Source organism: Propithecus coquereli, unplaced genomic scaffold (genome assembly GCF_000956105.1).
Source record: "Propithecus coquereli isolate 6110/MARCELLA unplaced genomic scaffold, Pcoq_1.0 Scaffold127, whole genome shotgun sequence".
NCBI lineage: Eukaryota > Metazoa > Chordata > Mammalia > Primates > Indriidae > Propithecus > Propithecus coquereli.
Window position 1 is genome coordinate 5248312 of NW_012136858.1, and position 22745 is coordinate 5271056.

A 22745-nucleotide genomic window follows, 5' to 3' on the forward strand; every position below is an offset into this window, starting at 1 on the left:
CTTTGGCTGTGCAGAAGCTTTTTAATTTGATCAGGTCCCATTTATTTATTTTGGTTGTTGCTGTGATTGCCTTTGGGATCTTCTTCATAAATTCTTTGCCTAGGCCAATGTAATTTTAGACCATTTTCATCATCCAAAATGGACTTTTCCTTTGCAGTAATAAGAAATAAATTTAACCTATGTGCTAGAAGCTGTGCCAGGATCGGAGCCAGGTGCTGGGCCATGGGGGTGAACAGGAAAGACAAGCCCCGACTCTCGTGCAGCTCACATCCCATTGGGACAGTCGGACACATATTGGTGAGAATGATGCAGGAGGGAGTGCAAGAGTGTGCACATGCCCAGAAAAAAGCCAAGTGATGGAGTGGGAGGTGTTCCACAAGTGCAGTAACAGGATAATCATAGTATCATGAAGGGAATAAACAGAGTGAATGAGACAAACAAAATGGGGACAAGGGGACCTTTATGTCAAGGATCACAGACAGCCTCTCTTAAGACATGACATTTAAACGAGAACAAAAAGTACTGAGGAGGCATCAAGTAGGTGAAGACGGGGCAAGAGCATTCTGATTCAGGGACCAGCAAGAGCAGGGGTGAGTGCAGAGTGGCCTAGGAGAAAAGCAGATCCTGCAGGGCTTTATACACCGTGGGAAGTAGTTTAGATTTTATTCCAAATGCATTGAGATGTCTCTGAAATATTTTAATCATCAGGTGTTAAGACCTAATTTATGCTTGTAAAATATTTGTCTAGCTGCTCTGTGGAGAATATGCATTAGGCAGGCAAGAGTGGGGACAGGAAGACTGGATAAGAGGCCACTGTAGTTGTCTGTCAAGAGATGATGTTCACTTAGACCCCAGTGGTGACAGTACAATGAGGAGGGAGTAGACAGAGTCGAATATATTTGAGAAACAACAGGAGTGAGAAAATCAATGCAGTATGTAGAGTTTTCTGGGAAGGGCAGTAGAGAATTGAGGTGGCAATTCTGCTAGAGAACAAGAGGTGCTGGAGCACGTCTGTGATTTTGGTGAGAATGATACAGAAGAGAGAGCAAGAGCATGCAGATGCCCAGAAAAAAGTAGGGCGATGGAGTGGGAGGTGCTCCAGCTAATGCCTCGGGCGACGACAGAGCTGGGACGGGGAGGCAATCACACCTAGGCCAGCAGTGCTCTCTGAGGACTCCTTATGGCTCCTAGGACCCGTTCAGAGGGAGACTGAGCAAGTGGGGCTCCGGGACCCTACCCCCACTTTAACCAGATGAGTTCCCTCTATCTTTATTTTGTATTTGGGGTTTATTCTTAAACTTTCATTTGAAGAAAGTGATGGGGGCCCAGTGAACTTTGAGAACTATGGTATGACACTATGCTACTTGCCAAGAAGTCATTTGTTTGGCAAATATATCTTTAACTAATTACTTTAAAAGCATTCAAAGTCAAATCAAGAGAAAGCAGTTCTTCCAACTCTGTGTCCTGGGAGTTACAGATTAACCAGGAGTGGGGAAAACTCAAGTGTGGCAAAGGACACTTAAAGTCCATGAGACCAGACTCCAGCCAGTGGCTATGTTGGTGGCCTCAGGTCACAAGGCTGCTGCTGGCTCTGGCCAGGGAAGTGGGTTGGACGGGGGCAGCCAGGGTAGCATACCACATGCAGGCCATCAAATCTTCTTTGGAGATTCATAGTCCCCTCCAGGAAATTTCTGACTCCTTGACAAGTCTTTCAGCAGGGGACAGCTCTTTCCAGGGGCACTGATTTCAGAGCTGACTGGATTGGCTACTGCTCAAATTCCCTCTGAATAGGCAAGGCAAACATGTGCAGGTCACTGGGAACAGTCTGTCACTAGAACAACCTAGCTTCACATCTATTTGGGGGAGGCCCTGGGGAGGGACTCTGGTCTGCTCTAGCCCTGATGCTCTTCTCACTTTTACTCTGGCTCTGCAGGCATTATCAGAGTGTCCTGGTTCTTTTATTCGATACCATGAAGCAGTGGGGCAACTTACACAAATCATCTGCACACACATATATACATTCCAGCATAGTAAAAACAACAAAAAAAGAAATCTTGCAGTAGTTTATAGCCAAGATTTTCATTAACTCTTGTAGATTATATTATTTAGCGAATATTTAAGGAGCATACCAAACACTGCAAGGAGCTGGCATAATAAAAAAGAATATGATTCCCATAGTCTTCTGGAAGATAAAAAATAATTATGGTAGTATGTAATGCGTGCTATAATGGAATTAATTATAAAGGTTCATGGGTGCAGAAAAGCAAGTAAATAACTGTGGCACAGAAACTCAGTGATATATTCATAGAAGAGGGTTGGCATAGCAGGGCTATGAAGGATGTACAGGAGTTTGCTAAATAAAGAAGTGGCAGAAAGGTTTTCTGAATTTTTGAAAAAGTGTACAAAGCCATGGACACTTCAAAGAAGTTGATGTGTCTGAGGCACAAATGCTTCAGTATGTCCTGGATATGAGGTGGCCCAGAGACAGGCGGGCAAGAGGCTGGGAAGGGAGTTTGGGTCTAGACCGTTGTTTGTTATGGTAGGGCTGCCACTGGAGACTTCTAAGCAGAGAGAGAAGCATGATCAGTCTGCATTGTTGGAATAACCCTGTAGCGGAAGAGGCAGAAGTGAAGCTAGGAGACCTTAAAGAAAGCAGTCACAGTGGCCTGAGAGAGACATGAAGCTGCTAGGTAAGGCAGCGGCAGGGCAACGGGAGAAGGGAAGACAGAGTTTGAGACCTGTAGAAACACAAATTAAAAGATTTGAAGATGATTGGACACAGAGGGTGAAAGAAGTATTGAGGGCGACTTTAGTTTTCTGATTAGGTGACTTGGAGTAGATTAGGATGCCACTAACTAAGAGAGAAGATAGCGAAGCAGAGCTGGTCTAGAGGCAGAGAGAAAGAAGCTTATGAATTATAATACATGTGAAAACAGGAGAGCACACTTTCTTTATTTAATAACTTGATAGGTATTATCAAGACATTTCTATTTACCTTGATAGTCCTTTTGGCCACCATTGATTTTGAGTTCTTCTTCTAGTAATGAAGACAGATTTGCATTGACTCTTCTATACTCATATGTTCTTCCCCCTTTGTAATTATATCTGTGCAAAATCTGGGACCAAGCAAAGGTCATAATCCGTAGAGGAAATAACTACCCACGTGGGATGGAACCCCAGCCTTTAAGTCCATCAGTATTCTCTCAGCAGGAGTTAATTGACTATGGATAATATCACAAACAATGCGTTCCTATTGCCACTGGAATTTTTTTTTCTTTATATACCCACTCAGCTATTTCCATATCAAAGCTTATAAGAAATAAACTGTAAGTGAGTTTCACACCATTTAAGAAGCTCCTGACATTTTCAAAGTTCCCCTGGGATTTAGAATGAGAGTCTTTCTAGGAATACTGATCTCTAGGAAATGAGAGGAAAATTCCTTGCAAAATTTTGTCTAAATAAGATAACAAAAGAAACACTTTCTAGTCAAACTCTTCAAAGGTATTACATTTTTAAAAAAGAATAATAATGTCTGCAGGTTGCAACTTGCTTTTGATTTTGTGGCAATGTGCATGCTGAGTGGGGAATTTGATGAAGACAGTTTGTGCATAATGAGTAGAAAATTGCAACTGATCGATCTGTTATATACATTATCTCTGTGCCTAAGTGAACAAGAAGGTAGTGAAATTATCCTTTGAATTCCAAACCATGCTAATCGTCAACTTAGATAATTTTTCCAGTGGCATGTTTTGTTTGCTTAATTATCCAAACTGGCCATCCAGTGACTTCAAATCTGTTATTATCTGCACAGTGCCCTGCCTTATTCTTGTTTGGTAGACAAGTATTTAATCTCTCTTTTAAACAATGATGTGTCTTTGATATGCTAACCTAATACTTACCTGTCAGTGTATGAGTGAATAGGCAGAGAGTTCACAATGTTTTATCAAGTTCTTGAACTAGAAAAAATGTTGAGAGATCATACAATTCATCTTTGGTTTTATCTGAGAAATAAATTTGTTAGTTTGCTAATCTTAGGGAAATGTCCACAAATGTGTCCATGCTGCTCATCACTGTATATTCAAAGCTTAACACAGTGCCTGGCACATAGTAGAGCCTCAGTCAACCTTCGCTGAATGAATGAATGAATGTGTGAATGCATGAATGCATGAATGAATGGTGACTTGCTATGCCTGTTCTCTATGACCCCAACTGCTCCAAATATTATCACCAAAAAGAGATGTTCATTCATTGATTTTCTTCACATAGCATCTTAATAGGGTGATCATATAGGTCACTTTTGAGAATGAAAGGGATGTTGTTAATACTTATACCAGGACAAATAGGCATAACCAGAACTGTCTCAGGCAAATTGGGACACATGGTCACCTTACACACAGAGGATCATGAAGACGCTGGAGGACCAGAGAACATGTTTCTTGTCTGTATCTCATGTCTTGTCTATTTTCTCGACACCTCACTTCACTTGATATAATTGATCTGACCTTTTGAGCTGATTACTGAGTGTTCCCTTAACTCAATGTGTTTCTTTTTTCTGCCTGAGAGTCTGAATTTTGCATTAAAGAGGCAGGAAAAACGCTCTATGAAGAGAAGCAAAGGGCCTTTTGGGGCACGATTCTAATCCCCATGCCTACCTGTGTCTGACACAATGTTGACTCGATAAATGTTTGCTTTAAAAAAATAAAGTTCTGGTTTCAAAATGGTAGAATGTAGAATTAGTAAATACTGCTCCCATATAACATCGATATGAATGATGAAAAATACATATTTTAAAAATATATCTACATAATAAAATTTAAGGGGAACTTTCATTTGATGAGAAATTGATAAATGCTTGAAAACTGGAAAGCACATGGTTTAATTGGAAAATCACTTCTCAGAACATGCACAGGAATAGCACCAAAATCACTCCATTGCCAGTGGGAGTTAGAGGTAGGGGACTGAGAAGAGACCAGAGGTGATGGCAAGGGTACCACAGTGAGAGCATCCAGACAGACTGACCCCAGCACACACACACGCACACACACACACACAGCCAACACATCCATCCCCCCTGGGAGTGGGAGTGTAACAGCTTGGAGTGGAGTGACAAGGCAGTTGCCCCCTGTGTCTGCAATGCCCCAGAGGAATCAGGAACAGCTCTACCTCACCGAGTGCCCTGGCTCACTCCTCACCCTACCTGGGAAACAAGGTGCTTGCCTCTCCCCACAGAGAAGTTCAGCTACCAAAACGAATTCATAAAAGAGATGAAAATATTCTCAAAGGTTATGGAACATCAACACCATGAAAAAATGACTTTTCTCAAAAATCAAGAAACTGGACAAATGGAAGAATTTACACTAGTGGAGTACAAGACTGTAACACAAGCTAATTTTATATCATCAGGGAGATAAGGGGAAATATCACATTCAATACACTAGGATGAACGATTATGAAAAAGAACCAATTAGGTATTATGGAAATAAAATAAATATAACTTTGGAAATAAAAAACTGAAAAATGGGTGAATAGCAGAATAAACACAATTGAAAAGCAAATTAGTGATCTGAAAGACTGTACCAAGAAATTATCCCAGAATGTAGCACAAAGGGAAAAAGAAAAAGAATATCATAAAAGAAAAGTTTAAACAAAATAGAACATGAAAAACAGGGCTTGAAAGTCAACATCACTCCACTAGGGGTTCCAAACTGAGAGAATATGGAGAACGCAGAGGACACAATATGTGATGACATAAAAGCCAGAAAAATGCTAGATCTTAAGAAAGACTTAAGTCCTAAAATTCAGAGTCTACCAAGGAACAAACAATGAAAATAGCAACAGCGGTGACAAAACCAATTCTAGATATTTCATAGTTACGTCAAACATAAATGGAAAATCCTAAAATCTAGAAGAGAGAAAAAAATCGGACTCCTTATAAAGGAACTGGAATCATATTGACACCATGCTCAGCAGTGATATCATTGGACACAATGCAGTATTGGAGCATCGCCTTCAAAGAGTTGAGGGGAAATAACTCCAAGTCTCTAATGTTATGTACACCTAAATTCTCACTCAAATACGAGGGCAGGGTAAAACATCCTCAAACATTCAAGTCCTCAGAAAGCTTATCATCCATAGATCCCTTTGCAATAATTACTAGAGAATATATGGCAGGGAGAAGAAAATGAATTCCAGGAGGAAGCAATTAGATGCACTAGTTGTGTAATTAAAAATTGCTAATAAAAATGAAGTGTATTTCTGAAAAAGTAGCATTTGATTTTTTATTGTAAAAATTAAATTGTATACAACTAGAATTCTATAATTATTTGCTTCAATTACAGTGATGTACCACTTAAGTACGGGGATACATTCTGAGAAACGCATTGTTAGGCAATTTCGTCATTGTGTGAACAACATCAAGTGTACTTACAGAAACCTAAGTGGTAAAGCCTACTACACACCAAGGCTATATGGTGTAGTCTATTGCTCCTAGGCTACGAACCCGTACAGCATGTTACCCTACTGAATGCTGTAGGCAACTGTAACACAACAGGAAGTATTTGTGTATCTAAACATATCTAAAGTTAGAAAAGATACAGTAAAACTATGGTATAAATGATAAAAAAAATGTTATACCTGTACAGGACATTTACCATGAATAGAGCTTAAAGGACTGGAAGTTGCTCTAGGTGAGTCAGTGAGTGAGAGGTGAGTGAAGGTGAAGGCCTAGCACATTACTGACTGTACACTACTGTAGACTTTATAAACCACTACACACCTAAGTTTATAAAAAAATTTTTTTTCAATAATAAATTAATCTTAGCTTACTGTAACTTTTTTACTTCATGAACTTTTAAAACATTTTAACTTCCTGACTCTTGTAATAACACTTAGCTTAAAACACACATTGTATAGCTGTACAAAAATATTTTCTTTCTTTATATCCATATTCTATAAGTTATTTTAATTTTTAAATTTTTAAGCATTTTTTTTTTAAAAAAACAAAGACACAAACACACACATTAGCCTAGGCCTACACGGGGTCAGGATCATCAACATCACTGTCTTCCTCCTCCACTGCTTGTCCCAGTGGAAGGTCTTCAGGGGCAATAACGCACATGGAGCTGTCATCTCCTACGGTAACAATGCCTTCTTCTGGAACACCTCCTGAAGGACCTACCTGAGGCTGTTTTACTGTTAAATCTTTTTTTTAATAAGTGAAAGAGTATACTCTAAAACAACAATAAAAAGTATAGTATAGTATAACAAATGCATAAACGAGTAATGTGGTCATTTATTGCCATTATCAAGTATTGTGTACTGTGATTAATTGTATGTGCTATACTTTTATACAGCTGGCAGTGCAGTAGGTTTATTTACACCAACATCACTACAAACAGGTGGGTACTGCATTGAGCTATGACATTAAGACAGCCGCGATGTCACTAGGTGATAGGGATTTTTGAGCTCCATTATAATCTCATGGGACCATTGTCGTATACACGGTCTGTTGTTGACCAAAACGTCGATTGTTTTGTGGCACATGAATGCATGTGTCACAAGCCTGCAAAGGTGTGGACTGAGAAATAAGCGGAGGCCTGGAATCCTCTGAGTAGTCAGGCTCAGGGCCTTAGGAGAGGCCCCTGTCCTGATGCCAGTGGAGGGGAAGGTCAGAAGCCAAGACCAAAGCGAGATCTAAACTCCCCGCAAAGGGACAGAGAGCAAATGCACACTAGTATCCCCGACACAGGGCCACCTCTAACCTTTAATATACCTTCCTGAAGATCTATATATCCAATTTCTGTCAACGACTAGTTCTTTCTCTATGCCATTTTCAACGACTCTTCAAAGGTTAGCAAGATTTATATAGGGAGAAAATTTGATAAATCAAATGAAATTGAGTATTAACAGAATATTGAGATCCCGGAAATGCTCTGACTTGCACTATATACCTTTCCTAACTCCTTCCCATGTCAAGACATAAGGTTCTCTGAATGATATAAGAGATTTTCCCCTGGGCATGGCCTCCCACAATCCAGGTGGCCGATGGCCTCAAGGGGAGTTCTTTCTCTTCGCAGCTCAGTGTAAAAGCAGAAGTTTGTTAAAGAACGTTGCCTGTATCTCCTTAAGGTATCTCAGAGGTTGCACTAGTTTGCAGTCCCACCAGCAGCGTATGAGTGTTCCTATCTCTCCACATCCACACCAACATTTATTGTTTTGGGACTTTTTGATAAAGGCCAGTCTCACTGGAGATAAGTGATATCTCATTGTGGTTTTAATATGCATTTCCCTGATGATTAGAGATGTTGAGCATTTTTTCATATGCTTTTTGGGCATTATTCTGTCTTCTTTTGAAAAGTTTCTATTCATGTCCTTTGCCCACTTTTCGATATATCCCAAGAGTGGAAAGACAAGCATCACATGTACTCACCGTCAAATTGGTATTAACTGATCAACAAGCGCACATATAAGAATAACATCTATTGGATGTCAGGCAGAGGGGAGGGGGGCGGGGGGATGAGGGGATGGGTATTTGCATACACAAAGAGTGCAATGCGCACCATCCCAGGGATGGACACACTTGAATCTCGGACTTGGGGTGGGGGGCAAGGGCATCATACGTAACCTAATCATCTGTACCCCCATAATATGTTGAAATAAAAAAAAAAAAACATTGCCTGTAATGACTCCCTGTGTCAGGAAAATTTTAGGCTTCCCTCCCATTAATGTCACGGTTGGCACTGGGCCTTTGGTGGACATCTGTTGTTTCGACTGCCCAGAAAACCTTCCCCTTCCTGGAAGTACCACACTTCTTTCCCAAAATAGAAGCTGATGTGATCCTTCCTCCCTTGCCTCTGTGATTGGCCCAGGAGATAAGCTCATACTTTGTAAGCCAAAATCACTCTCCAGAATATTCTGGTCACCACTAGAATTGAGAGAGATGGGGGATCTTTCTTTCAGAAATCTGTGCAGATGTGATCTTGGTCATGACCATATACCCAGTACATGGAAGAAAAAGAATTGTATGTGAAGGGAATAAAGCCAGAGAGATGGCCTCAAGGGGTTGTGGGATGGAGTCCCAGTGAAGCAGTCCCGGCTCCTATGGCATTAGTTATACCCCTTCCATCCTGGATGCTGAGCCAGTACATTTGCCCTTTTTCCCAGCTAGTTCAAATTGTCTTTCTATCATTTGCATCCAGAAAGTATTGTCCAGTTCGATGCCTTTCCCAGACCAGGTGCACAATTAAGGTCACTGGATCCAGGGGAGCAGGCCAAGAACTAATTCAGCATAGGAGATCAGGCTCCGGAAGAGGGAGGTGAGTGGGCCAGGCCATAGCATCCTTGTGCGGGGAGAGGGTGTGTGTGTGTTGGGGCAGAGTAGGCCAGGTGGGAGCAATTTTGCCAACAGGAGGCAAATGACCAACCACATGGCAGCAGCTTATGCCAGCAGAACACAACAGAGGTGACAGTAAGTCCCAGGAGGAAAAGGTCCTTTCTCGAAAAATTGAAAATGACATTTGGGAAATTCTGTTATGAGCATTGTAGGATTTGGGACTGCTCTGATCTTTCTGTGGCCTAATCCCTGACAAGCATTGGTTTTCCTTTCTCTTACTGACACTGTCTTTTGTTACTCTGTGCCAACATACCTGTATGTGAATCCGTGTGTGTAATTCTAAAGAGGAAAGAGAAAATTGGTGTATCAGCCTGTTGGACTTCCTAATGGAGAGATATTCTCAGGGGTCTAGGTGAGGAATCAAGCCAAGAAGAGTAATCCAAAAGGTAATCCTAGCCCTTCAGGGCACAGGAACCTCTGATCAAGGGTCACCTCTAACCTTTAGTGTTGCTGTCGGTAGAATTGCAGTTTTCATTTGTGACCACAGCTATTACTTCCTCTATGCCAAATTCAAGAATTTTCAAAGGTTAGAAAAATTTTTATAGGAGGCAAGTTGTTATGAATGAAATAAAATAGACTCTTAGAGGACTGTTTAGATTCTAGATGTGCCTTGACTTGTATGTATATTTCTTATGAAATTTTTGCCTCAGTTTCTTCAGCTTTAATCTCTATACCAGGAGCATGGCACAGAAATTATGTAATAGGTTGTTAGAGTGGGACTCTTCCAGTCTCAATTTTGACTTAAGTGCCATTAAAATAGATAGCCAGAGTGAGTATGAAAAAAAAAAAAACCATCTGCAGAAGTTATAGAGGAAATGATGGAGAACTACTTCTAGTAGTTCCAACCAGATCAGAGACAGCAATAGAGAAAGTGCATGAAAAAGGGAGAAAACTTGGCTGATGACATTTTTTGAGAGAGCGGTTACCACTCTGTGAATTCCCTAAGGGATCGGATGGGTTCTAGCTCCACTCTCTCAAGCTTCATGAGGGAGACTTGCATGGGATGACTTGGAAAACTTTGAAATGTGTTGAGAGTTGAGAGACACAAAGACTCTTTCCCGAGAAAGTTCAAGTATACCTGTGTCAATAGAGGTAGAGATATGCCCTATATGAGCAGCCTGAACTTCCAGAATTTGCTAGACCAACAAATACATGAGTATTTCCTGTGGACCAAACATGAGTCACTTCTGCTCTAATTTGCTGGTTTTTGTTGTTGCTGCTATTGACCAATAGTCAGTTGTGTTTATTTCCCAAATTTATTTAAGCCAGTCATATTTATTATTATATTATAATAAAATAATTAAAACAAATATAATACAATGAAAAATGAATATGAAAATAAATACAGTTTTTGAAAATTAAATGAAATGCTTTGGAAAAATACAATAAAGACAAGTCATTAAAAATCACTGTTTAATAATGCAGATTCTTGGATAGTTCATATAAGTTTATGACTCAGCTGCAGATTGTGCCTTCCATTATCTCACCTTTTTTACCCAAAATGCTATGTGAATGAACCAGTTTTCTAGCCCTGTTTAATTCCAAATGAGAACAAATGTTGGCAGAGAGCACACTGTCATTTTCTCACAGAGAGAAGCACTGTCAATTGCAAAGCCATTGTCTTGGCCACCAGCTAGGAAAAGTAATAACCTCCAGAAATTCTATTATTTGTGTGCCAGTAGGGCCATATGACCATTGCAGGGCAAGTCTCTTAGTATCACCTACCACATACTTCATGTCAGTTCATTCATTCATTCAATTAATATTGATTGAACTCTCACAGGGAGACTGGCAGAGAGACAATGCCTCCTACTGAACGAGCAAGAGAGAAAATCGTGTGACTCACCTGACTCCATCAGTATGCTTCCGTGGAGAAATCTTGAAAAAGGATCATGGTGGCCTTTTTCTTCTGATGAAACTCACTGCGCTGGCAGGGTTACTAACCCAAGACTGGCTTCCCTGGTTTGGCATTCAATTACACGTCATGTGTGCCATAAGAACTCTTCTGTCAACAACAGACCATATATACAACAGTGGTCCCATAAAATTAAAATACCCTACTTTTACTGAACCTTTCTATGTTTAGATATGCATTGTGTTACGTTGTGTTACACTGTGTTACAATCGCCTGTAGTATTCAGTACAGTACATGCTGTACAGGTTTGTAGCTTGGAGGCAATAGGATACACCATATAACCTAGGTGTGTAGTAGGCTATAGCATCTAGGTTTGTGTAAGTATACTCTGTGATGTTTGCACAACAATGAAATTACCTAACAATGCATTTCTCAGAATGTACCCCCATTGTTAAGTGCCTCCAGAGTCTGGCCTGCTCCTGATGGCAGGATAGGCTCCACCACAACACAATGCCGTGTTGATTACACATCTGTTTACAGACCCTGGGGAGTGGCCCTAGACCTGGCTGGTCGTGTAGTGCCAGGAAGCCCAGCCCAGGAAATGGAGAAGTACCTTAGTGCCTCTGAGTGTGCAGGGAGACAAGATGATTCTTATGCATAAAGCAAACTTTATCATCAATTTCTCTAGTACTGATCAATTTCTAATTCACTATTGAAGATGTGCTACTTTTCCATGACACTCAATGTTTATGAAATGTTGAAAAAGGCCTATAAATGTTCATGATAGAAGCTGTAAAATTACTGACTTTTAAGTAATCCTGTTTCTATTTCTAAGGTGACTGAGACATCATATAAAATTATAGATCAAATTCCTTCCTATCTTAGAAGGGTGTTTTAAAAACTGAGACTTTATTCACTTAGTACTTATAACTTCTTTAAGAAAGGAATTAAGTAAATAAAAGATATAATTGATATAAAGATTTATAAATATTCTTGATGAATTTGAAAATAATGCCCCCTCTGTGTGCCCTAAGTTTCTAACTATATGAAATGCAATGTTGTAAGTATGCATTGAGGATGCATCCTATTTATCTCATGTCATGTGGCTATGAGCTTTTATTTTGAGTAATCATGATTAGGATAGAGGAAATTAGAATAGATGTCCCACCATCTCTATGTGCTGTCTCAAGTTAGCCATTAGAGAAAAGAAAATTGAATTGTTCTAATGTTTTCTTACTATTAATATTAATTTAAAATTCTCTTAGAGTGCCTTCTCAGTCTGGTGAATGCCAATCTATATATTAATAGGAATGAACTTTACTTGTAAGTGCACTGAATTCTAACCAAACATGTATTTGGGGATAGGAGGAAAAAGAAAGTGGGGATGTCCAGACACTAATTACTCCTGGTGATTGGCACTGGCCCACACTGGCCCTCTCATCTGCTTATTAACAGGCTCATTCTATGCAAGTTATTGCTTAAAGTAGAGAAATAGAGGAGTTGACAAATTACTGTGCCTTATTCCTGAGTCATTATCTCCCAAAGAGCAATCTACATGAACAGTATGTGAGCCTGGACATGGAAAATTAAGCTGCTCTTTGTTCTGACAGTGTCTTACACACCTCTACCAGCCCTTGCCCTGTGTCTCTCCAGGGTAGCCTCATGGTTATCATGGTTACCATGGAAATGCAAGAGTTCCTACCATTTCTCTCTAGCCCTTAATCTAGGTTCTGCCTTCCTCTAGGGTGAACTCAAAGGCACTTGTCATGGTGTGGAGGCTGTGAAGCAGCCCAGTGAGGGCATGTCTGTGGACTGACTGTCCTCAAACAGAGTGGACCGTTCCCATATGAGCAAGGGCTCTTGCAGTACACACACAAGATCAGGAAAACTCCACGCAGAATTTAGTTAGTGAGCAGGCAATTTTTAACACAGCTATAGCAGTCCACAGTATTTGCAAGTGAGAAGAAATAATGTATAAAACTACCATTTGGGGGCATTTGATAAATGCCAGAGACTGTGCTATGTGTTCATAATCTCATTCTGTTCACATAACATCCTCATGAGGTTGGCATTATTTTTATGCACACAAGGAAACTGAAAGCCATAGAGTCCACATAAGGCCACATAACTAAGGAAAGGAGAACCTTGATGAAAGCATAGGACTATCTGAATTCACAATCCACACCATTGACCCCTACTAGGGATAATAACTAAATGAGAGAAACTCGAAAAACAATATTCATCCTTGAAAAGACTTTTTAAAATCTAAAGCCATGGAGGTATTTATTAGATTGAAACATATGAAAGTGATGATATTCAACTGTTTGATCTGCAAAAATGGCAATTTTATATGATTTGATCATATCTATTTATAGCTCCTTCTGTAGAAGACATTCACAGATGGGGGGACACATTGCAGAGCACATTCATAGTGGGGACCCCCTACATTTCCCATGACTCACATATTTTTATTGTGTACAACAGAAAGGAAAATAATCAGAGCAATATAAATTCACTTAAAGTCTATATAATTAAGGCAGAAAGTTTCTATGCATTGAAAATTAAAGTTTTGCCATTTGGAGGTAAAAGCTGGGAACTCTTTGTAAGTAATACATCAAATCTGATTTAAGCTGACAGTTTGACATGGAGTAGCCCAGAACACTAAAGCATGCAGTATAGGGCAGGACAACAAAACAAGATCATCTAAACAGGCTTAGGAGAAAGATGCTTCTCTGGCCACTTTTGGTTGGAGTTATTTATAATTTGCAGTGCATTTGTTTATAACTGCCTTAACTCTTTAGTAACACGAATATAGTTCTTTCATTATATATATCTAGTTAATTTTAGCTAATGCTTGTCCTTATAAAATTCCAAAGTAAAAAAATAGCTTGAGTACTATGGTTGTTATTCATGCTGTTGGCCAAATATGTCCAGTTTTTCTCTGTTTCAGACACAAGAAAATGGGAATGGCATTTCTGAGGCCCCTGTGGCTGGGTAAGCTCTATGACTAGTTTCAGATAATGAGTTATGAGCACAACTAACACATGTCATTTTGGGGCTAAGCATTGAATTGATAATGTGCGATCTTCCAGAGCTCTCTTTTTCCTCTGGCATGGCATTGACAACATTTGATATAATGGCTGCTTTCTCAGTCTAGATCATTGGCAGAGGAGAGTTGGATCAGAGATCCTACCCCATCATGATGGATATATAGCACAAGAGAGAAATAAATTTTATTATAAGTCACTAAGAATTTGGGGTTGCTTATTGCAGAAGCATTCCCTCTCCTATCTTGAGTGACACAGCTGTTTTGAACAGCTCAATTACATTTTAAATCCCTATTCTGAAAAGAAAGGTTGGTTCTATCTGGTTCAGATATTTCTACTGGTTCTGATGGACAGACCAGGCACCTGCCTTACAAAAATGGTGCTGAAAAGGGCATATTCCATTTTGGATGCAGCTACTCTTTCAACCCACAAGTAGGATCCTTCTTGTCCAATCCTTCTTGTCCAATAACCAGTCCCTGGAATGACGTACTCCCTGATCGAAGCAAAGCCTCCACAAAGCTGGAAAGAGCAGACAGCTTCATGGCAAGTATGATTTCGGAGGAAACAAAGGCTCCATCTGGGAGGGACTATCACACGCACACACACATAACCCCTGCATACAATTTACCACGGAGTCAAATTTTCTACATTCATTCACATCTCTCATTTAATCTGCAACGTTGTCATCAGAAGGATCGATGATAAAGATGATGCCTAGAAAGTTTAGAAGTCCATTATGGCTTATTAATATATTAGCAAGCATTGTTTATTAACTAGAAATCCACAAACCATAGAGGCAAGAGGATGCCTTACACTCAAATCTTAAGAAAGAGACAATAAAGATCTAGGCAGACACTAGGGGACTGCCCAAACAAACTGACTCCATGCAGGGAACAATAACACAGGAGACGTGGGAGAGGATGAAAAACTGATTTTGCCAACCTCATGATTTCATCTTGGAGAAGAGCCAATTTTAACACTGACTCCAAATGAGGTTTTTCTTGAGAAAAATCTCCCTAATTAGAGATGTATATCAGTAATATGATATAAGGGGGAAGCAGCTTTCTATTAAGATCCCTGAGTCTCTGTAAATAAATGTATACCTCTTTCAGTCTACTAGGTAAGATTCGCCTATTTAACAGCTGCTGCCAAATATGTAGCAGTTGTTCCAATTCATAGAAATTTCTGTTGAAGCACGTAGCTTTCAGCTAACCTATGAAGCTCCTCACATTTCAGCAAAATAGTGATTCTTGTCATAATACACTGATATCTGCAAGATTCAAAGTACTATTACAGGTCAGGGGATGCCTAGCAATCATGTAATGAATTGGAGCATATCACACAAAACAAAATATGTATGAAAACAATATTCATTTTTAAGAAAAAAAATATGGGCTAAAACATGACAACATATTTTGTTGACAAGAAAAATAGAGAGAGAGCCTCCCTCTGTCTTTCCCACACTCACCGTATCTGCCAGCAGGGATCTTTGAAAGAGCTGGCTATTGCATAGGTAATTTATTCGGCTCTTGTAACACCCAGACACTAATGCAAATTCCCTACTTAAGAATGCTGACCTTCACAGCACCAAACCAGGGCCCAGCAATCAGAAATTTCCCTTCAATCTTGCATGGAGGAGTCACATTTTAGAGCCTGTCATCCTGCATAGGGAACTACCATTTAACTGTCATTAATATGGCTTTTAGAATTTAAATGGAATAGCATTTAAAATACTTCTTAGCAGCAGGTAATTGTGGTTTATAATATGTTTCCTTCTTTGAATATTCTACTATAAGATTCTGAGCCTTATACATTGCTTTTGATTGTGAATTCTCAGTTTTGAGGGTCAAGAAATAAGGTTTTAGGCCGGGTGTGGTGGCTCACGCCTGTAATCCTAACACTCTGGGAGGCCGAGGCAGGCAGATTGTTTGAGCTCTGGAGTTTGAGACCAGCCCGAGCAAGAGTGAGACCCCGTCTCTACTAAAAAAATAGAAAGAAATTATCTGGACAACTAAAAATATATAGAAAAAATTAGCCGGGCATGGTGGCGCATGCCTGTAGTCCCAGCTACTCAGGAGGCTGAGGCAGTAGGATCGCTTAAGCCCAGGAGTTTGAGGTTGCTGTGAGCTAGGCTGACGCACGGCACTCACTCTAGCCAGGGCAACAGAGTGAGACTCTGTCTCAAAAAAAAAAAAAAAAAGAGAAATAAGGTTTTATAAATAAATAAAGGTTAAATCTTTAGGTCCATAAACTTTTGACTTAAATCCCATTGAACTAAAAAAATGTATTGCACTCAGTTAGGCACACTTATAACTTTGACTCAAACTGTAAAAAAGCAAATTATGTAACCAAAACATGTGTACGCCTGTAAAATTCTGAAATAAAAAATAAAAATTAGCATGCCCCTCAAAAAAAAATGTATTACACTTGTTTTAACTATCTTCATGTAATAGGTTGCTATGGCTGCCATAATGAAACACTACAGACTGGGTGGTTTAAACAACAGAAATTTATTTTCCCCCAGTTTTGGAGGCTAGATACCCAAGATGAGGTTTGGCCTCTTCTGAGTCCTCTCTCCTTGGCTTGCAGCTGGCCACTTTCTTGTTGTGCCCTCATATGGTCTTTCCTCTGTGTATGTGCATCTTTGGTATCTATTTGAGTGGCCAAATTTCTCTTCTTACAAAGACACCACCCAGATTAAATCAGAGTCCACCTTAATGGCCTCATTTTAACTTAATCACCTCTTTAGAGGCCCTATCTCTACATACAGTCCTATTCTGAGGTACTGGGGTTTAGGGCTTCAACAAAGGAATTTTGAGAGGACATAATTTAGCCCATAATATTTAAGGAAGAATATAATGTTGCCTTTTCTCAAACATTCAAAATCTGAGTTTTAGACATCATATATTTTTCTGTGTGGTCAGTAGATAAAGAGAGTGAGGGGATTATGGAATATATTTTTTTGCAGAAGTCCCGGGAATCCCTTTGCCACCTGAAAGCTGTAGACTTTTGCTGTCCAATACGGTTGTCACTAGCCACATGTGGCTATTTACATTTAAATTAGTTAAACTATAAAAAATTAAAAATTTAATCATTGATTTGCACTAGTCACATTTTAAGTGTTCAGTAGCCACATGTAGCTACTGGCCACGGTACTGGGCAGTGCCAATATTGAACGTTTCCATTATCACAAAATTCTATTGGACTGTGTTGTTGGACTGTTGCTATTGACATGAACTTGCCCCTTTTTGTCCTGTGATGTCCTCAAGAGAGCTTGACACAGAGTCCTTAAGAACTATGTTATTTTTGCCATGGTTTCTTTCCCTTTCTCGTTGTCACGGTCATCTCACTTCCTCACTGTCATTGTTTCTGGTCACTGCCTTTACTCTTCATCATATTTTCTACTAACTCCACTCTCTTGCCTTTTAATTTCTTGCTTTTTTTCTTCCTCACTCTTTTTCTTAAAGTTTTTTGGCTTTATCTTCTTCTATCTTTTTCTTTGTTGGAATGGTGTAACTTTGCTCTGAAAGATTTTGCCAAACAGTGAAAAATTCCTTTTCTTCTAATCAGTAAACACCATTAATCTTTATGTCATTGGCTACTCTTAAATTTTTTATTTTTATTCAGATATGCGTCTTCATTTAAGAGTGTCTCATGGCTGAATAGTGGATAAGATGGCCGTATAGTTTATCTAGAAAGCACAGCAATTGCAGGAAGTTTCTTTCCTGTTATTCCTCTTTTCGACTTTAGTATCAGCTCCTGAGAGGCAGGTTAGCCTAATAGTGAAGGGCTCTGGAGTCAGCCTGCCTGAGTTCAAATTGTGGTATCATCACTTATTAGCTATTAGGACTCAGCAAAATTTAACTTCAGTTTCTTCATTTATAAAATGGAGTTTAAGAACAGTACTCGTCTTATAAAGTTGTTAGGATTAAATAAGTTGACCTAAGGCAATGATGTCTGAAACAAAACTCAATAGGTGGGAACAGTTATTATTTCTCAGGAAAAGTTTAGCTCTTTATAAAACTGCTGTCAACCTTGTCTGATAGTCATTTCAGGCAGAGGAACACTTCTTTTCCATGTAGCCTCTTCGTGGTGTACCAATTTTATACTCAAGTTCTACTTGACACTTCCTCCAAGTGATTAGTTTATCATTTATCTACGAAGATAAGACTTATGCAGATATTGGTATAAGACTAGGCATACTCAGATGCTAAATCCGATTGAATAAACAATGTATTCTATAAGTTTTGGTAAAGGTAGTGCTTAGTGTGACCTGGACTCATCAGGCAAGTCTTCAGAGACCCCAGTGAAGAAAGAGTTTCCTCCCAGAGTAGAAAAGAAGAGAAATTGGGGCCATGTGAGGGATGTGTTGAACCAAGGCAGAGTGAAAAAGTAAACGTGGAGAGGGAGCTCTGGGTGTGGGAAACAGGATAGACGAATGGGGGTGAGAGTGGGCAGATTGGCAGGTACAGGAGTCAAAATCTGTGTGAGAATCAGAGGGGATATTTTAGTTTCCTTGATGTGTTTCTAAGTAATTTTCTATAGAATTTATTTTTTACAATATATACTATAATGTACAATTTGATCGTTTGATTTACTAAGTTCACTTTTGATGACTTTACTTTCAAGTAGGAGCCTTTTAAGTTCTTATCTCCCCTTAGATTACTAGGAATGGTTCCATTTTAGTATCATCCACATACCTCATGAAAATTCACTACATCAAACATATCATTAACAAAATATTAAGTTGTAATGAACCTCCCACTGACCAGAAGAACATGAAATAATCCACGTTAGGAGCAAGATTTAATTGTTCATGGTTCTTCAAGGTGAGTACATGTGAAGTGTACGTGAAGAGTAATTCAAGCAGTCGGTTAATTTCAAGTCTACATTTATGTTGTACCATCTATGCACTAAAGAAATGTACTTGGTATTTTGAAGCATATAATAGAAATATAAGAAATCACCTTCAAATAGTGATAAAACACTTATGCAAAGGAAAACAGCTAAATAATATTGAGTGATTTATGCTTAAATGACAAAATGACTAGTATAGTATTAAATTATATGATAGTGTATTAGTAGAATAGATTAATGGAGTAAGGAATAGTGTGAAGTGTCATGACCACTGCTGATATTTGAATGTACCTTTAAAATGTGTAGCATTTTATTAGAGGAAAAGAAAGAGACCCCACTCTTCTTGATAGGGAAAAACATTATGAATAGGGGGCAAGAGCAAGAATGAGCCACAGCTATCCTTGACAGTGTGAAAAATAAAGGCCAGGGTCACCCTAGGAAATCCCAGAAGATAAGGTTTTTGGACAGGAAGTTAAAGGAGGGAGTTCAATGCTAGGTTAATATTTCTTTCTCTGAAATATAAGCCTCAAGAAGTGTTACCCCAGGTGTCAAAGTATGCATCTTGATTTTGAAAGACTTGAACTAATGTTTGTTAAAGGTTCAATAGGAAACAGCATGAGTATCTCCGCGGTTAGGATTTATTACTAATCTTTGTCCCTCTGAAAAACACAAAAATTGAGAATAGGTGCTAATTTGATCATGAATTTATTGCACTTGGCTCCACACTTGACAGTTCCTGGATAACAGCAACCTGGACAGCTGCTTTTTAGCCAAACCCTTTAAAAATGATTCTACAGTAAAATATTGAACACTATTTTCTATTTGCCTGCAAAATATGGCTATTATGACAATTTTACATATTTTCTTATAATTCATTTTCCAGAACATTTCTCACTTCTATAGGCTAAATTAGTAAAAAGTACATAAGAATGATATTTAAATTCAACATCCCAAACAGAACATTTTCTGTTTTTTAAAGTGAGTCACATAATAAAAATTTGCACAGTCTATAGGACATTATACAATTTTTAATTCATAAGTTATTTCTATTTATTGACTATGAGTACCTCAAATGAATTATCAAACTGTTAAATTTTACACAAATATTTGGATGTATAGAAATTAGATGCCAAGGAAATTTCCTGATTTAAATATCCTTTACTAATAGGAAGGTTCACTGGCTGACAGGACTGTAACTTAGGTAACTTCACTACAGTGAGACAAAGAAAGCCACTTCAAAAAGGGAGTCCAGCCTCCCAAAATAGAGGGGCTGTTTGCAAAGAAACACAAGAAATGAACCCAAGATAATTGGTTTTCTTATTTGGAATTGTGAGGGGTAAATCTTTTATTATTTATAAGTGGAGCAGTGGACTTTTATGCTGACATTTTGATAAATGGTAAGAATTAGTGGAGAGAAAGTTTGTGAATGCCAAACAGGAACTTCTATCATTTATTGCACTGTCATTCCTTTCTGGAAAGAATACTTTTCTGAACAACTCATGCTGTGGCCTGACCTTTGTAATTGGGTATGGTGTGGTTTACACATGCAAGAATTGATGTTTGTAACTTTCAGAATCAATCACTTGAGTGAAGGTAAACATATATATAAATCTTTGCTAAAAGATAAGATAAATAAGCTAGCCAATGCAAAAGAAAGAAAGATGGAGAGGAAGGAAGGAAGGGAGAGAGGAAGGAAGGAAGGAAAGATGGAAGGAAGGAAGAAAATGAATTAACAGAAAAAAGAAAAAAATCTTTCCTTCCACTGGGGAGAAATCTTGGGAACAAAATTAATGAAATCAATTTTCTAATTTCTTCAGTGTCACCTAATTTCAAACACATAATATACATATAACAAATGATTTTAAGTGCCAATATGTGTCATACACTTTGCAGGGCAATGTAAATGTTGTATATGACCTGAAAGTTTTCTCTCAGCCCTGAAATCTCCATTTCTCCAATGTATTGCTTGTTTGATAGAGTAGACAACTGACCATTTCCAAGGATGGTGCATTCCCTACATATGAACAGCTTCTCAGAGAGGATCTCTAACTATCCTATAACCTAGATCAATCTCTCCAAGAATAGGCTATGGAATTGGGCACTCCAGGTGTCATGACTATGACTGTGCACTTTAGTCTTACTACAGTTGTGGTCAGTCAGGTCTTGTGGCAATGGCTAGAATTGAAATTAAGGAGGATCCAGCTTTTGAACAGTTCAAAGTACAGAAATGGGTTTTTTTGTGGAAATACATCACAACCAAGAGAGGTTCATTCCAGAAATGCAGGGCTGTTTCAACATTAAAAAAACCAGTCGACATAACTCACCATATTCATAGTCTTAGGAAAACCACATGATCACACCAATCACTGCAGAAAAACATTCAACAAAATTCAATATCCAGTAATGATAAAAATTTTCAGCACACTAGCAGAGTACAAAAAAGTTATGCAGTCATCCACAGAACAGCTTTGAAGGGCAGATATGAACAGGAAAAATCATGTAGAAAGAGAAAATGTCTCTGGCTTAGTTTGGAATTGTAGCACTGTTTCTTCCTAGCCATGGCCCTTTGACAAGAAACTTAAACTTCCTGAGCCTTGGATTTTTTTACCTGCAACATGGGGTAGTTATATCTTCCTCAGTACATCACTGTGAGGATTATATAATACTGTATATATGAAAGTACTGTGCAAATTCTAAATCATTCCAGGTAGTATATGCCTACTAGATGAGCAGAATGGCTAAGATAATGATAGAATAATATTTCTTTACATTTTTTGTTGCATAATAAAATGTATTGCAAATCTAAGACCTCACTTTTTACCATGTCTTATGCATATGGATGGAGAGTTTGGAAATATCAGGACCAAATTTCCTTCACAAATTTTTGTTAATGAAAGTAGTGGAGAAAAAGTAATGGAATAATAGAATATTCTTTATCCTTTCCACGTATTTATCTTAGGCTGGCAAATGAATATATACAGAAGTGTGTGTGTATGTGTGTGGTATGTGTGTGCATCTGGTGTGTGTGTGTGAATGTGTGATGTATGCATGTGGCTTTGTGTGTATAAGTGAGTGGTATGTGTACATATGTGGCTGTTGTGTGTGTGTGTGACATGTGTTTGTATGATTGTGATGTGTGTATGGTATGTGTCTGGTACATGTGACGTGTGAATATGTGGGTAGTGTGATGTTGTGTGCATGTATTTATGACAAGAGGCTCTGGAACTGACATTTTTATTGAATGCAAATGTTCTCTAGGAAGAGAATTTCTGTGGGTCCATTTATTTATAATTTTTATTTATTTTTCTTTTACTGCAGCCCATGAATAAAGGAGTATATATTTTTTATTTGTTTATTCTGGTGTCACAATTTGAATTTATTTCATTCCTATGTATGTCCTTGGGCCTAAAGTTGCCTTGGCCCAACATCAGTAAATAGACAATCCCCAAATCAAACATTAAGGTCTGACTTTTCTTCTCCCATCCCATAAAGAACATATAAAGGCTAAATACTAAACATTGTGGGACTAAAAGCTTTTAAGTGAAGCAGTGATGATTTTCTTCACACTTACATTTTTCTAAATGTTCCTCTAAAA